Consider the following 16,289-nt stretch of genomic DNA (forward strand, 5'->3'; position numbering starts at 1 on the left):
AAAGTGGGGAGATGCGGGCTGCCCCAGCGCCGTGGCTGGCGACGAGAAACGGCCAGTAGGAGTGACCTTGGCCCCAGAGGAGCGATCTGCAAGTAGTTTGCTCCAGTTGTTTGCTTCATGAGCTGTCTGAATATGGAGAAGAGTCTCTGATATAATGGTTCCGGAATCTGGAACTGTATGCGTTGTTCTGGGCATGGGGGAACCGCAGAGGGGTCCAGCTGCAGCTGCCCAGATAACCACCTGCTGGAAAAACGGAGGTCTGCTCTGGCTTCTCTAGCCCCTGTTTCTCCTCTCTACCCCGCTCCTTCCTTCCACTCTTTCCCCTTCAAAAATGCTTTTATGCATAACATATGCACACCAGCACAGCACCAGAAACTTCCACATGCCAGAGTCTGTCACTTTTCTAAATGGTAGTGATCAAACTTTCTTCAGCCAGGGATCACCTCTCCCTCAATCAATCTCGCTCTCACCTATCTATGTATGTATCTATGTATCTATCTATGTATCTAGCTCTGTATCTATGTATCTATCTATCTGTGTTTTTCTCTCTCTCTCTCTCTCCATCCATCCATCTATCAGCTATCTGACTTTAGCTCTGGGAATCTTTATAGTCTTGTATCCAGTAATGAGCCGCTGTCTGCCTGCTTAGCTCTGCGATGACAGTGAATCTGTGTAGGGCCGTAAACGTTTGGAGGAACAGGAATAAACCCTCTTTGCTGAGTGCGGTAGGAAATACTAAAGCTGTATGAGGGGGGCCTGCCCTGAAGGTCCTGGGACAATGAGCCTTCCATGTCCTGGGACCTTCCGGCCACAGGGCTGCTGTCCCCACGGGTGGGTGCCAGGGCTGGGGGCCGGTCCACACACGCCCGAGTGTCTTCTAGGTCACGGTGGGCGAGACAGGTTTCTCAGGGAGCTGTGAGCGGGGACACCTGCAGAGGCTGCGGTGACCACGGGTGCAGAGGGACAATTTTGCAGCGTACACGGGAAGGAACGTGCTCCGGGTGCAGAATTATAGAGTCACACGGAGGGCGTCCGCCTCCCCTGGGCTTCTGTGTAACTACAATTCACTTATCAACTGATGTTTGTTGGGCAGAGACTCTGTGTCAGGCAGGGCACGTGATGGTCGCAAAACAGCGGGTGGAACCATCTGCCCCCCAGGAACCCCCAAAATCACACGGACAAGTAGAATAGAGATGTGCAGTGAAAATACAAAGAGTTCCATGACCGAGAACGCGGGGAGTGTGTGTTGATGGGCATCAAGGATCTCGGGGTAGCATATGCTTTGGCAGTTGTCAGATACGGACGGTTTTTAAGGAGAATGAGCTAATTTAGGGGGAGGGACCAAGACGGGTGGAGGGTCTCAGAGCCCCAGGCTGCCTCGGGTGCTGGAGAAAGTCTACTAGGATCACAGTGGTCATACTTGGCATCTAATCGGACCTTTTAGAGTTTGCACTGAAAACCCAACAACAGGGCTGCTTTGAAATTCTGAGACGTCAAAAGTGAGGACTTTGGTCACATTCTTATCAAAAATTACTTTGAGTATCGTCAGAAAAGGAAAGAAAGTTGCGGCCTCGGATGAGGCCATAAAACATATATGTACAGCGCTCACATGCGCTTGTTTTCAAAGGGTTAAAGGAAAATATATGAAACACACACGTTTCCTGGCTGGGCCGCACACCTGGGCAGGCCCAGGAGGGACGTGGTCCGTGGCCCTGGACTGCCTGGTGCTTTATTAAATGGGACCGTCGGGAAAAGAGGCAGATGGAGGGACAGTTTGTTTCAACAGGTTTTTGCCTTTTAGGCATGTAAATTCTGCCGTTAAATATGCATTTGCGTATCTGACCGCTCTGTGGAAAGCAGCCCTTCTGAGAACCGTGGGCACCCCGTCAGCAGATGCCTTGGGGGTCTTCTGATCTGTGTGACCCACGCCCTCTTTCCCATTGATTTTTAAAAATTCTTTCACTCCTTATGGAAATATGACATATAGAAAAGTGTACTTAAATCCTCAGCGTGGTGAATTTCACAAACCCGGCATCCCTTCATCATCAGGGCAGATCCAACCCACACCCTTGGACCCCAGGGCCTCCTTGGCCACTTCCAGGTCCTGTCACCCACCCTATCCCCACAAACACTGTGCTGACTTCTGAAAGGTTTTTGTTTTGCTATTTTTTGTGCTTTCCATAAACAGCTTTTCATTACTTTTTAACTGTATATTTTTCTGTTCTTTAATTTTACTGTAAAACACACTAGAGATGATATTTTACTTTTGCTTAGAAGTGGAGATAAAGGCAGGATACAGTGTCAGCTAAATGCAGGATACAGTGTCAGCTAAATGCATATTCTTACTGCAAACCCCAGAGGAATCATATTGTGAAGACTCAGCCCTAAAGCCTGCGCGCCCGAGAAGGGCAGGAAGGACCAGGTTGAAGCGACTCTGTCGTAACCAAGAAACAGCCCACAGAGGTCAAGGTGAGATAGCGTCCTGACATCTTAATTTAAGCAGAACAAAGTCAGCATCTATCAAAACAGGCGTCTCAAGAACTCAGACCTGCACAGTTCCCAGCTCTGGTTAATGCAAGAAGGGATGTGGCCCGACCCACGTGGTAGGGCTGTGTCATGGGGAAAGCTGTCACCCACGAGCTCCTGAGGATGAAGGCCGCGTCCTCCTAGGTGCCCGCGGGTTCCTGCAGGGCCTCAGGGACCCACGGCTCCCGGGAATGAGTGAAAACTCAGGCGCACTCCCACTCCTTCCCGTGAAACCCTCCTTGCAGCCTTGTCGACGGGTGGTGGACGTGGCCAGGAAACGGCACCTTCCCTCTGTCCCAGTTCTTTTTTTTTTTAGTTAATTTACAATGTTGTGTTAGTTTCTGGTGTACAGAAAAGTGATTCGTTTATGTATATATGAATATATATTCATTAGTAATATATATATTATTTTTCAGATTCTTTTCCATTATAGGTAATTACAAGACATTGGCTATAGTTCCCTGTGCTATACCTTGTTTAGACTTTATATACAGTAGTTTGTATCTGCTAATCCCAAGCTCCTACTTTATCCCTCCTCACCCCCTTTCCCCCTTGGTAATCGTAAGTTTGTTTTCTATGTCTGTGAGTCTGTTTCTGTTTTGTAGATACGTTCATTTGTGTCACCTCTGTCCCTGCCCCAATGTCCCAGCTCAGACCTCCTGTGAGGAAAGGGTTACTAGACAGAGCAGAGGAAACACGGTGGGCTGGGCAATCTGATCATCAGATGCACCATGAAGAATTTCAGCATCATCCAGTATATAACAGCACACGAGCACAGTAAGGTAGTATACAGCACAGGCTAACTCTAGCTGGGTTTAAGAAACTCCCCGTGGTTTCTCTGACGCCCGAGGTGACAGAGGAGCCTGTGATTTACCCACGCCCTGCGCGGACCCTGCTCCACCCACAACCCAGGCTGGCCAGGGCTGATGGTGGGTCCCTGAGGGCGGGAGGGAAGGGCCACTCTTCCTTGTTTGATTCCATGACCTTTTGTTAGGGTGGTGGTTAAGGAAAGCCTTCATGCCCTTGGGTGAAGCAGGCCTACTGCAGAGGTGACAGGTCAGGGCGGGGATGGCAGATGGCATCTTCCTGAAGACAGTGGGATGTGAGGGGGTGTCCTGGTGCCGGCGGGGCCGGGGGGGCGGTCCCGTGTCTCTGGCTGGGGGTAGGGACAGAGGATGGAGGGTGAGGCCGCATCCCCCTGGGCCAGGGACAGAGATAGGAGCCTTGACCTCAGGAGCTGCTTTGTCCACAGGATGCCAGACAGATCCACGTGGCGTTTGAAGTCACCACTGGTTAGTCTGCTCCGGCTGCTGTGACAAAGTACCAGAGACTGGGGGCCTTAAACCACAGAAATTTCCTCCTCACAGCTCTGGAGGCGGGAGTCCAAGATCCAGGTGCCGGCAGGATAGGCATCCCGCTGTGGTCCAGGGGTCCCTTGGTTGGCAGGGGGCCGCCACCCCCCACCGCCTCCCCGCACATGTGACCTCTTCTTTGTGCCAATAAGCAGGGAGAGAGCGAGAGAGGTCTGGTGTCTCTTCTTACGGGGACATGGATCCCGTCGTGTCAGGTGCCATCTTTATGACCTCACTCAACCCTAATTACTTCCTTCTAGGCCCTATTCCCAAATACAGGCATACTGGGATTTAGGGCTTAAACACATAAATTTGGGGGGCAGAAAATTCAGCCCACAGCAACTATTGAGTCGGGATCTCTGAGTTACTCCTGAAAAATTTCAAGAGCCTTCTCATAAGTCCTGTTGTACACGCCCCCTTGCTTTAGAGACTTGATGTCTTGTTGGAGACACAAAACTAAAACATCTAAAATAGGTAACAAACTCAACAAAACAGCACAAAGGAGCTTCACTGAATGTCTTCAAGGTCCAGGTTCAGAACTATACTTTGTTGTTAGGATGTTTTATAATTTGCATTTCACAGTCTAGACCCCCAGCATACAAGTCCTTTTATATAACATTTTACATTTATTCACTTACATCTTTGTACAATTTATTGAGTTTACCAATAATAAAGTTGCATTTCTCTTCAGATATGTTATAATTCAGATTTTTAATGAACTAGATGGGCCTTACTCCTATAATTATAAATTAATGAGGTTTGATTACAATTTGCTTTAATCGTGTATGAAAGTAGATAATCAGGGAAAAAGCAGGCATTCTCTAAACCAAACCACCTTACAATCATGAAAATCGTCTAGTTGAGGCTTCCTATTTTGTAGATGTGTAAACCGAAAGAGAATTTGGCGAGAATTTTGCTGAGTGCCCCTCGTTCCTGCCTAAGTGCTTAGTGTTAAGTGTCTCCCCGCGTGTTCCAGGCACGGCGCGGGAGCGGACGAGAGGGGAGCCTGGCCTGTGTCTTCACACCCTGAGCCCAGGGCTGCTGCTTGTGCTTCCCTCAGGCTGTCCTAACCTCCCCGCAGGCCGGCCCTCCCTCAACCCCAGCCAGAGGAGACCCTGCCCTGACGGCTGGCTGCGCTCAACTGGTCTCGCCACTGACCTTGGCCATTAGCAGGATCTCCTGGAAACATTCAGGACGATCAGCTTTGCATCTGTGGGAGCAGCCGGCACAATGTGTCCCCAGGGCCGGACCAGAACGCACGTCGATCCTCCACTGCGGGCCCTCATCACCGCTGGGTGTTCGATTTCCTGCCAGAGAATAAAATTGCCTCAGACACAAGGGCCCTGGGACATTGGCCTCCACGCTTCCATCGCATGCCCCTCCAGCACAAAGCACGTACATCCTTCCCCGTTATAATTTATGAGAAATCAGAGAGTCCAAGGTAAAAACACGAGGTGAAATACGTGCAAGGGGTGACCCCTCTGACGCGGATGAGGCGGCCTCGAGCCTGGAGTCTGAGAGCTCTGCCCCCGCGTGCCTCTGACCTGGCAGCCGGGGGACCTGCTTTGAGCCCATTTCCTTGGGAGGGAGATTAACTGACATGGCATGGGCCAGAGATTCCAGCAGTGTGTGTTCCTAGTTATATAGATTTTCTCCTATGAAGCACATTATTTTAGGAGGTTTAAAAACGAAACGTTAAAATTTCCACGTAAAGAGGGAAAAAAGATAAAATTAAATTTCATGCAAAGAGAAAAATTTGTTGATCAGATTATGTTAAGCGCCACATAATCATGCGGTGACCCCTTCATGAAAGGCTGAGTGACCTCTCCCCCCAACGATGGCCACAATGACCATCTGCTCTGGTGGGGATGCCCCGTGATGGGGACAGATCTGCCCTCCAGGAGGTCAGGGTCTGGAAGGAGGGGATCTCATACACAAGCTGTAATAACGGGTAGAGAAGTATACGTGTTTGCAGAGAAATATGCTTACCCTAAGAGTCCACAGCATAGGTCAGTTATGTACCAAGTTACGAATTCTGCCTTGTTTTTTTATTTGTTTTGAAGACGTGAGTTTATTTTAACCTCAGGAAGACTCTGTTACCACTAGAACCCAGCAGAGAACAGGGCCGAGCCACTGGATCAGGGAATGTTTTGGGGCCGAGGTGGCCTGTGATTGACACGAGTGGGCCTGTGGGGAAAGGCCGGCCGAGCCGCGTGCGGCCCGCACAGGAGAAAACTCTGCGGGGCAGAGGCCCCCGCTGGGCAGTGCCCGCTGGGACATGGTCTGTGAAAACACACGCTTTTACCCAAGTTCCAACGACCCACTGGTGCCCACAGCACTTGAGCGTGTGCAGCCCAGGTAAGCCCTTCACCTGCTGGTGGATTCTGGCTTAGAACAACCTCCCAGCGTGTGTTCCTTTGGGCCCTAAACACACCTGCTGGGGGCTGAGGACATTAGCACCTCCGTGACTTTGGGGTTTGTAAGATTCTAGTCTGCAGTGCAAGTTACCGTCAGGAATTTGAACCTTGTGCCTTCTGAGCACCAGGTACATGATGTGCTTGGTAAGGATCTACGGCTTTGCACCTGAGATTTCGAGCTTAACCGGGTGCTGGATGAAGACAGGTGGGGTAGGCATCAATGCGGAAAAGAGGATCCACAGCCAGAATGCAGAGGACAAAGAAAGGACAGCAGACTGCGCTCAGGGAAGCTTTGATTCTCAGGGTTTAAGTGATGGGCTGGATTTTGATAGAAAGAGAACACAAATTAATTTGAAATAATTTTTAAACAATTAGAACTTGATTGATTATAAGTTATTAGTCGCTCAATAAATATGCTCTTTATATTGTTACCAAGGATGTCTGGTATTTTCACCACTCTGGGAAGCAAGCTCTGTCAACATTTCAAAGCATATCTCATCCCAGATTAAAGACTTTATTTTACATTTAAAAAATAGCCCGCTTTTCAAATTACAAATGTAATGAATACGCATTATTGAGAATTTGGGAGAAATAATGTTTTAAACCAAAATAAAATTGCCTGTTAATTCCGCTATCTAGGGGAAAAAACACTATACTTTGTGGATTTTGTTTCAATCTTTTCTCTATGCGATAGAACTGGGATAATACAGCATACTGGTGATTCTTAGTGGAGGGGTGTACATTAGAATCAATGAGTGAACTTTTAATAAATACAGAGACACAGGGAACTTTGACACACGTTGCTGGGGAAATCATTGTGATTTGAGCCTGCTTTTTTCTCTTAACTTTGTCATAAGCGTTTTCCAGGGTCAACAGATAGTTTCTAAAATCACGTTTATTTAAATGGCTGGATAGTTTTCTACCAAACAGGAAAAAACATAGTTAATTCCTCCCGTCTCCTGTTTTTGAACATTTAGGACCCATTATTGTTTTTTTTCTTTTTTTGTTTTGGTTTTTTTATAAATTTATTTATTTATTTTTGACTGCACTGGGTCTTCGTTGCTGCGCGCGGGCTTTCTCTAGTTGCGGCGAGCGGGGGCTACTCTTCGTTGCGGTGCGCAGGCTTCTCATTGCGGTGGCTTCTCCTGTTGCAGAGCACGGGCTGTAGGCGTGTGGGCTTCAGTAGTTGTGGCACGCGGGTTCAGTAGTTGTGTCTCGTGGGCTCTACAGTACAGGCTCAGTAGTTGTGGCGCATGGGCTTAGTTGCTCCGCGGCATGTGGGATCTTCCCAGACCAGGGCTCAAACCCGTGTCCCCTGCATTGGCAGGCGGATTCTTAACCACTGCGCCACCAGGGAAGTCCCATCCATTATTGTTAATAATGCTGCACAAATATCCTTTGAGCCAAAACTTTGCACATTTCCAATTCTTCCTTGGATTCACAGAACTGGAATAAACGGGTTATAGCATCTGAAATTGTTAAGTCTCTTGGTAAATTTATATTCTCTCTACCTGTGTTTGAGAGTGTCTGGTGTATCAGATCTTCACCAAAAAAGACCTTTGTCAAAACATAATAAAAACCAAATAAAACAATATTTTCAATGACAAACAGATTTCTCATTGTTTTGATAGACTCTTCTTTGAACTTTAGGGAAGTTGAATACTATTTGATGTATTTGTTATATATTTTTAATGAATTGCCAATTAATTCCCTGTCCCCATTTTTGTCATGGGGATTACCTTTTACTTATTGATTTTTAAAATAATCAAATATGTTAGAAATATTAATGTTTTTCTTAATGTATAATACAAATATTTTCTTCCAATTTTCATTTGCTTTTAATTTTGCTAATTGAGATTTTGACAGATAAAGATATTACATTTTTAGGTAAAAAAATCTCACAGTTTTGTTTATGGGTTCTTTCTTTGCTTTTGTGTGTTAAAAAGAAACAGCCTTTCTGGGAGTTCCCTGGCAGTCCAGTGGTTAGGACTCAGTGCTTCCATTGCCATGGCCTGGGTTCAATCTCTGGTTGGGGAACTAAGATCCTGCAAGCCGTGAGGGGCGGCCAAAACAAAAACAAAAACAGCCTTTCTCCATCAAAAGATCACATAAATACCCAATGACGTTTTCTTTTTTACATCTGACTTCTCATAATTATTACATATAAATATAATATATTATTACATATTATATAATTATTACATAATATAGTTATTATATAATATATATAGTTATTATATTTATATAATCTCTTCACAGTTATTAATGAAATGATGTTCTTTCTGAGATTTTTTTGAGTAACTGATGTGCCTTGAGTAGTGAAAGTGAATGAAATTGGCCTTTGGAGGAGCGTGGTCCAGGACCTGCACCAACTTCACTAATGTTCATATACCTGGTACAGGCATGCTGAAAGTTAAGTGCATGCAAATATTTTGCAAATAAATTTTTTTAAAGGTTTCAGGTCTGAGCAAGGCCCTAGTGAGGTTGGAAGAGTGGGAAAAAGTTGGGGTGGGGTGTATATTTTGAGCATTAGATTCAAAGTAGTGTAGATTATTTCAGAGGGTCGTTTTGGCTGTTGACTGGAAGGAACTCTTCAAGGTAAGAAGTAATTGTGATCAGTCTCTGCAGTTATAAACTGACATTCCGCAGAAGATCAGAACCTGCTGAGGTATTGACAGACACTCCTGCCGCTGGGACAGGTGCGGGTCAGACTCGGTGGCTGAAATTCCTGCTGGAGATGACCCTGGGCACAGCAGCACGGTGACACAGGCGGGGTGCTATCTGAAAAACTCACCCCAAATTATCCTTTGTTATTAGGGAAGGCAGGGCTTTTTCTTTCTCTCCTTCTTTTGAAAGCCTAAATTATTTGGCTTGTTTGTCGTTCTGGCTCCAAGTGGGCTTTGCTGGGGACACTGCAAAGAGCCACCTCTGTTTACCAGGAACCGTGGTTACCTGTTGGGATCTGGGAAGTTAGCTGGTGTGTCTGATCTCATGCATACAGGACCCACTCAAAAATTAAATGTAGATGAATATTTTTAAACATTCACAGGTGAAACACTAAAAGCATTGATTAGAATAATTTTGAAAGCTCTCAAGTCAGTGGTCGGTGGAAGGTCCAGTTTCGGAGATGGATGTTCGTGCTGGTGTCTTGGCCACAGGCTGGGGTCAGAAGGAAGGCAAACCCACGTTATCACACAAACACCTGATTTCATGAAATTCGGCCTGAAAATGGAAGGCAAGGAAAATGTATTGGGGAGAAAAGCCTATTTATCTTACAATAATTATGAAGTCATACAGAAATATCAAGAGAGTAATTTGGTAGAATTCCTAACTCAGGACCGATTTGAAAATATTCACTTTTCATAAAGTTGGAGTAGTTAAGGAAGCTGATTTTCATTATCAGATTTTATGTAAACCTCCAGGCTTCTTACTGGATTTAACTCATTTTTCCATCAACTATTTTAAAAAGGTAAGTTTAATTTTCAAAAACAGAAAGCTCTCCTTTCTGACCCAGCATTAACATTAGCAAATACATTAATCTCTGAAGTGTTCTCTTCCTTATGCTTTCAAAGGAAATGTACAATAGAGGTGTAAGCGAATTATTTCTTTTAAAAGGGCAAAAACATCCCCTGGTGTGCAGAAGAAAAAAAATAGGTGAAATCACTATTAGGTATGGTAGCTTTTATTTGACTTGAAATAGAACATTCTGGTGCATCCTTTTGAATTTATAAAATGTGTCCAAAGATGAGCTTTTTTGAAAAAATGGCTCTTTTTTCCCCTTCAGGCAAAAATGGCTCCTGGCCTTGGAGAGAGAATCATGCAGTGAATTAATTTATGTTTCATTTCTATCCCGATTTTGCTGTGGTTCCTGCACAGATGAGAACTGTGGGTTCCTGAAACCAGAACAGCTCACATCACTGAATCTTAGAGTTCATAGCAGTCTGAAAGAACCTTCTTTCCTCTCCCCTCCCTTTCCTTCCCCCTCCCTCCCCTCCTCTCATGCCTTCCTTCCTTCCTGCCTTCCTTTGTTCTTTCCGATCAGTACTTACTGAGCACCTATTGCCTACCAGTCTCTGGGTTAATCTCTGAGGATCCCAGACACAGTTTCTGCCTTCAAAGAATTTACCATTTGGTGGAGCAGAACCAGATGAATACACAGAGAATAGAATTCAGTGTGACAGTCTAGGCTACACCCTGATTCACTTCAGTTGAGAAAAACTATCTGTTCCAAATGACAGTCATCTCTCCCTTCATTTATTCATTTATGCGTGCTCACTTGCACTCGTTCAGAGGCAATTTCTAGAGGGTGTAGGAGGATTTCTCAAAAGGTGGCCACACCTATCTATTTAGCTCACCCCACATACTCTTCCTGAAACTTGCCATGGAATTGACCTTCCTTCCTGGGGAGGTGAGGGGCCAATGTTTCCTCCCTCTGAGCCCTTGTGGGATCTGGTTGGTATCCCATCCAGTGACTTTGGTGGAGGTAAGGCTGTGGACTTTGGAGGCTAGGTCATCGAAAGCAGCAAGCTTCTGCCCAGCTCTGTCTCTCTGTTGGACCCCCGCCCTGGGAACCCAGCTGCCATGTTGTGAGGGAGCCCAGGCCACCTGAAGAGGCCACATGTGTGTGGTCCAGCCACCAGGCCCCCAGCTGACACCAGCATCCGCTGACTGATGGGAGTAAAAGAGCCTTCATTCAGCCAATTCCAGCCCTAGCTGTCATGGAGCAGGGACAAGGCATCTCACCGTGACCTGACCCAGAGAAACAGGAGACAGCATCATGATCATGGTTGTCTTTAAACCACCGCATTTTGGGGTAATCTGTCATGGGACAACAGATCACGAATACAAAAGAGTTATAACAGTTTTTAAATAGTTCATCTTCTGAAAGCTTAGATTTTAGTTGTAGGTAGAAGATACACTTGTGAAATAGTTAATGAACAGGCGTATGACTAACTTAAAATGAATAATTCAGAAAACACTTGCCTTTCGTGCTCAAAGGCAGGAGATGGAAGTCAGCCAATCTTTGGGGAAGGATTTTGGAGCGTGATTTTGGAGTCCTGGGAATTCCCTGCAGACACAAGGAAATCTGATTAAAGCTTGAGTTACGGCATGACAGGGCTTTTAGGGAATTGCTGTCCTTTTAGACGCAGTGGGGGACAAAGGAAGGGAGCTAATATTTATGAATGATATGTTCTTTACATATATTCACTCCTTTAATTTTCACAGCTGTCTGATGGGTAAGTATTTTGACCCCTATTTTACTGATGAGAAAAACTGAAGTTGATAAAGTTTTGCTAATTTTCACCAGGTTACACAGCTAGTAACAGAGCTGGTGTTATAATAGAGGTCTGACTGACATAAACTTTTTTGTTTTTTTTGAAGGTGATGTGAGAAATGGAATTATCAGGTAATAGTGAGAGGGGTCAAGTTGTGAAGGGCATTGGGAGTGAGATAAGGAGTAGAATGTAATAGTCCAGGCCACTGGTTCTCAAAGTGTGGTCCGTGGGGCCCTGGGGAACCCTAACGTCTTCTCAGGTCTGCAAGATCAAAACTGTTTCATAATAGTACTCCATGTAAATATAAAGCTGAAAATAAAACTATATTCATAGTAAGAATATAAATGTCATTTTCCTTTGTCCCTATGTTGACAGGTGTCCTGATGCAGAACTCCTGGTGTCTCAGGACCACCCAGGACCGCCGCTCCCTGTGTGGGTGGTCACTGGATTCTCCATACTAAGCACTTTGGTGAGAAAATTGCCAGTTTCACTTAAGAATGTGAAGCAGTAAAAATGAACCTCATTACGTCTCAACCATCGAGACCTTACATATCTTTAAAATTTTCTATGTAATGAAATGGGACAGGCGTGCACAGCCTTCTCCAGAAGCCGACACATCTGGACGGGTGACTTGAGGGCTGTTTGAGCTGCAAGCTGAACTCTCCACTTTTCCATGGAACATGTTTTTTGACTTGAAAGAACAAATGTCAGAATAACTTGGGTACTTGGCAGACACTTGCCAGAAAATGAATGAAGTGAGCCTGTCTTTTCAAGGGAAATCACTGACAGTGTTTCTTGGCAAGGACAGAATTTGAGGCTTTGGGTGAAAATTAGAAATGAGAAAGGGCAATGGAGAAAGAGGACCGTAGGTGAGACCTATTTCCAAGGCAGAGATGATAAAACTTGAAGAGTAGTTGCCCCGATAAGGGGAAGGAGGGATATGCCTCTGGAAGTTGAAACTTGTAATGGTTAATTTTGTGGGTCGACTTGGCGAGGCTATGATGACCGGTTGTTTGTTCAAACACCCTCCAGATGTTGCTGTGGACGCTTTGCGTAGATGTCATGAACCTTTAAATCAGCCAGCTCTGAGTAAAGCAGGTGACTCTCAGAATGTGTTGGGCCTCATCCAATCAGCCTTAAGCGCAAAGACTGTGATTTCCTGAAGAAGGAGGAATTCTGCCTCCAGACTGTCTTCAGGCTCAAGACTGTAACATCAACTCTGACCTGAATCTCCAGGCTGTTGACCTGCCCTGTAGATTCCAGACCTGCCAGCCCCCCAAGTCTGGGAGCCAATTCCTAAAATCTCTCTCTCTATATATGTATGTATTTCCTCTTGGTTTTTCTTCTCTGGGGAACATTTTATTTTTTTTGCCGTGTTGCACAGCATGTAAGATCTTAGTTCCCCAACCAGGGATTGAACCCCTGCCCCCTGCGGTGGAAATGTGGAGTCTTAACCACTGGACCGCCAGGGAAGTCCCCCGGGGGAATCTTGACTAACACAGAACTGAATTACAAAAATAAAACTTTGGAATCATTCATATAATTAGGCAAGCTGTGGGCAATGCCTTAAGGGACAGGTCACCACGGCACTGACCGGGGAGAGCGATTTGAGGTCTGTCGACCACCAGCAGGGCTTTGCCGGCTGGTTGTTCAAAACGCAGGTTGTCAAGCCCAGCCCAGGCCTTTCCTTTTCCTTTTATTAAGGTTTGAGAAGCACGACCACAGCACAGACATTCAGAGTCTAGACTTTGAAGTTGGACTTGGGAACTCAGCTCTTCGCCGGCTGGTTGTCTAACCTCAGCTGAGTTACCACCTTGGTGCTGCTCAGTCTTATCACCTAGGGAACGGAGGAAAGGACACGTCTTGTTGGGAGGGTGAAATGACGTTGGGTGACTTGTGGATCTAGAGCTGCTCCTGTGGCCCTTGCAGCAGTGTTTTGTGTGTATGACTTTCTGGTATCGGGGGTGGAGAGCTGCGGAGCAGGGCCCTGCCCCCAGGGAGCCCTCCCGCCTACACTGGCGTTTGCCAGCTCTGGTCCATTGAGCCCGTGCAGTGCCGAGACCACCTGCTCAGTGATTCAGTCCTTCACCCGCTTATTCACCCACCAAGCATTTGACGAGGGCCTGGTTCATGAAGCTGCAGAGTTATTTTCTGGAACGCATTACACATCTCCTCTACACGTGTGGCCAAAGAGCCAAGGCCACGTACTTTGTTTGGATGGGCCCGTTGATGTGTGTGGAAGGAGGGAACACCAGAAGGGGTTTAAATCTCATGATGTTTGACCCTCCCCGTTCTCTTTGTTTATATCCGCATATATTTGGCTGCGTCGCATGGCATGTGGGATCTTAGCTCCCCGACAAGGGATCGAACCCGCACCCCCTGCACTGGGAGCCCGGAGTCTCAACCACTGGACCAACACGGAAGTCCCTCCCCATTCTCTTTGAATAGTGATGGCCGAGATCCCTGATCTTGAAACCCGAGTGCAGTGCTGGCGCCGAGCAGGCGCAGGGATGCTCGGGTAGAGATTCAGAATCCGTGCACAACCACCTGGCTTCCAGTGGAGTCTCCGACTTTCATCTGTGGGTATAAAAGAAAGTGAGTCTCTTGAAATAGCGTAATTGCTGGCACCGCAGCTGTTCAGACTCGGAGACGCAACCTCTCTCTTTTGAATACGCGCCTCCGCGAGCAGGTGGTTACTGGGACAGCTAATGTGGGCACTTTGCCTCTCAAGACGTGAAGAAGGGCGGACAGAGGGAGCAGGCCTGCAAGTGGAAGCACCGGTGACTCACCAGCGCCCCAGGGAAACGTGACGCGTACAAGCCATGAACAGCTGAAGCCCGGACACGGTGTCCTGGCCCAGGAGGAGAAGGTGTGTATTTCAACCCTTGGATATATTTGTGTTTGTAAGACGATACCTTACGCATCTCTGGGGAGGCTCGACTGAGTCTTAGGGGACAGTTAGGCAGCAACAAACTGCAACCTGGCAGAGAAGTAGAAACTCAGAACGTGAGGGGGCCTCGGGAGCTGGAGGAGTCACGTGACGATCCTTCCTTCCAGAAGCTGGTTCCCCCAACCTGCCTGTTTATCGAAACCATAGGGACACGCCTGTCACTCTAGGCCCAGCTCAGATGCACCTTCTTCACAGCACCGTCTCCAGGCCATTTTAGCCTCAGATGCAACTTTTCTTCCTTCCGTAGTAATGTGATCTCTGCCACTAGTGTGGTATTAATCATTCACTGCCTTATACTAATAGTCACTCTTTTTATTGTTCACATCTTTCTACTTTTGATTCACCACAGGCTCTTTTAAGCCAAGCACCCGCCTCATTATCTAGAATGTTCGCTGCACTTCAGGGGCCTCTAATAACTGCTCCAGGAGTTGGAGGAAAGGGAGGCCGTGCGATTGGGGGTGAGGACTCGTGGGCTTCGGAGCAGACAGGCCGGCCCCGGGGCCCGGCCTTGGCCCTGCTCTGGAGCAGGCTGCTCGGCTGTCCTGAGCTGCTGCCCAGGCTGTACCGCGGGGACTCCAGCGCGCACCTGGCCTGCCACGCGGGGAGGGGACAGGCGTGCAGGGCTCTGCACAGAGCACGGTGGCCACCGCTGGGAAGAGGTGGGGCAGGAAGCCAGGAGAGGCCGGGGAAGTGGCCGCACCAAAGCTTGGCGGGGCCAGGGGCCGGGGGCAGACAGGACGAATCGGGCGTCACCTGCCTGCTGGATGCAGATGGCACGGAAAGGGCCCAGAACCAGACGAGCGAGTTGGTGACCCGCGTGGTCGGTAATTGCGAGGCGTGTACATTCCTGAGCGCGGGAGAGGCTGGACGGAGGGCCGGGCATCTGGGGGATGAGTCTGGCTGTGGCCTTGGAGGGGGAGATCCTGGAGGGGTGGGAGGCGCTAGGGGTCGGGCTGTAAACTGCCTGGACCGGTGGGGGGCCGGGAGGAGCAGGGAGAGGAGTTAGAGGAGGAGGGGGACGGGGTCCGGGCTGCTGGAGCCCCCGCTGCCGCTGGAGACCCAGCTGGGGCTGTCGGCTTCCTGCAGTCACGGAGCTAGGGTGGTGGCGGTGATAGAGAGGGGACGGGGGTGTTTCCACAAGGGAGGATGGCGTGTTTCTGTGCAGCTGAGCGCAGCCTTGGGGGCCGGGTTGGTGCTGATGTTGGGAGGACCTGCCGGTCTGCTGCCCGTGGGTGATGGGGCCACACGGCAGGCTGTGAACATACTTCCCCCTTATCCAGTGCTCAGGAGCAGAGGCGAAAGGCCACTGGGAAGCGAACATGGTCCTGAGTATATTACAAGCACTGCTTCCCATTCAGAAGCAGCTGCCATTGGGCCAGGGAACTGAATGATGCTGTATTGAATAGAACTAGGGACAGTCACACCACTCCTACCTGGCCAAACTGGTGTGCGTATGCGGCGCACCGGTTAAAACACGTGTCAGCCCACCAGGCGGCGTGTGCTTTGTGTGAGCTGTGTATTTTAGATGCACAGGCCAAACAAGCCGGTACTTCTTTGCTGGGTTCACAGCTGATGACCTAGTTCACCTGCATTTATTTAAGGCGGATACTTTTACATCTTGACCTGGAGCTGAATTTGGCTCATTTCCATTTACCTGGAAACGCCCTCCCCAGTTTTTTAATTTTCTATTTCCGACCCATCAGCATGGGTCCCTTTACTATTATCCATAGCAAGAGCGCTATAATATGTTAAAATGACATCCCAACAC

This window comes from Balaenoptera ricei, chromosome 12 (assembly GCF_028023285.1).
Source record: "Balaenoptera ricei isolate mBalRic1 chromosome 12, mBalRic1.hap2, whole genome shotgun sequence".
NCBI lineage: Eukaryota > Metazoa > Chordata > Mammalia > Artiodactyla > Balaenopteridae > Balaenoptera > Balaenoptera ricei.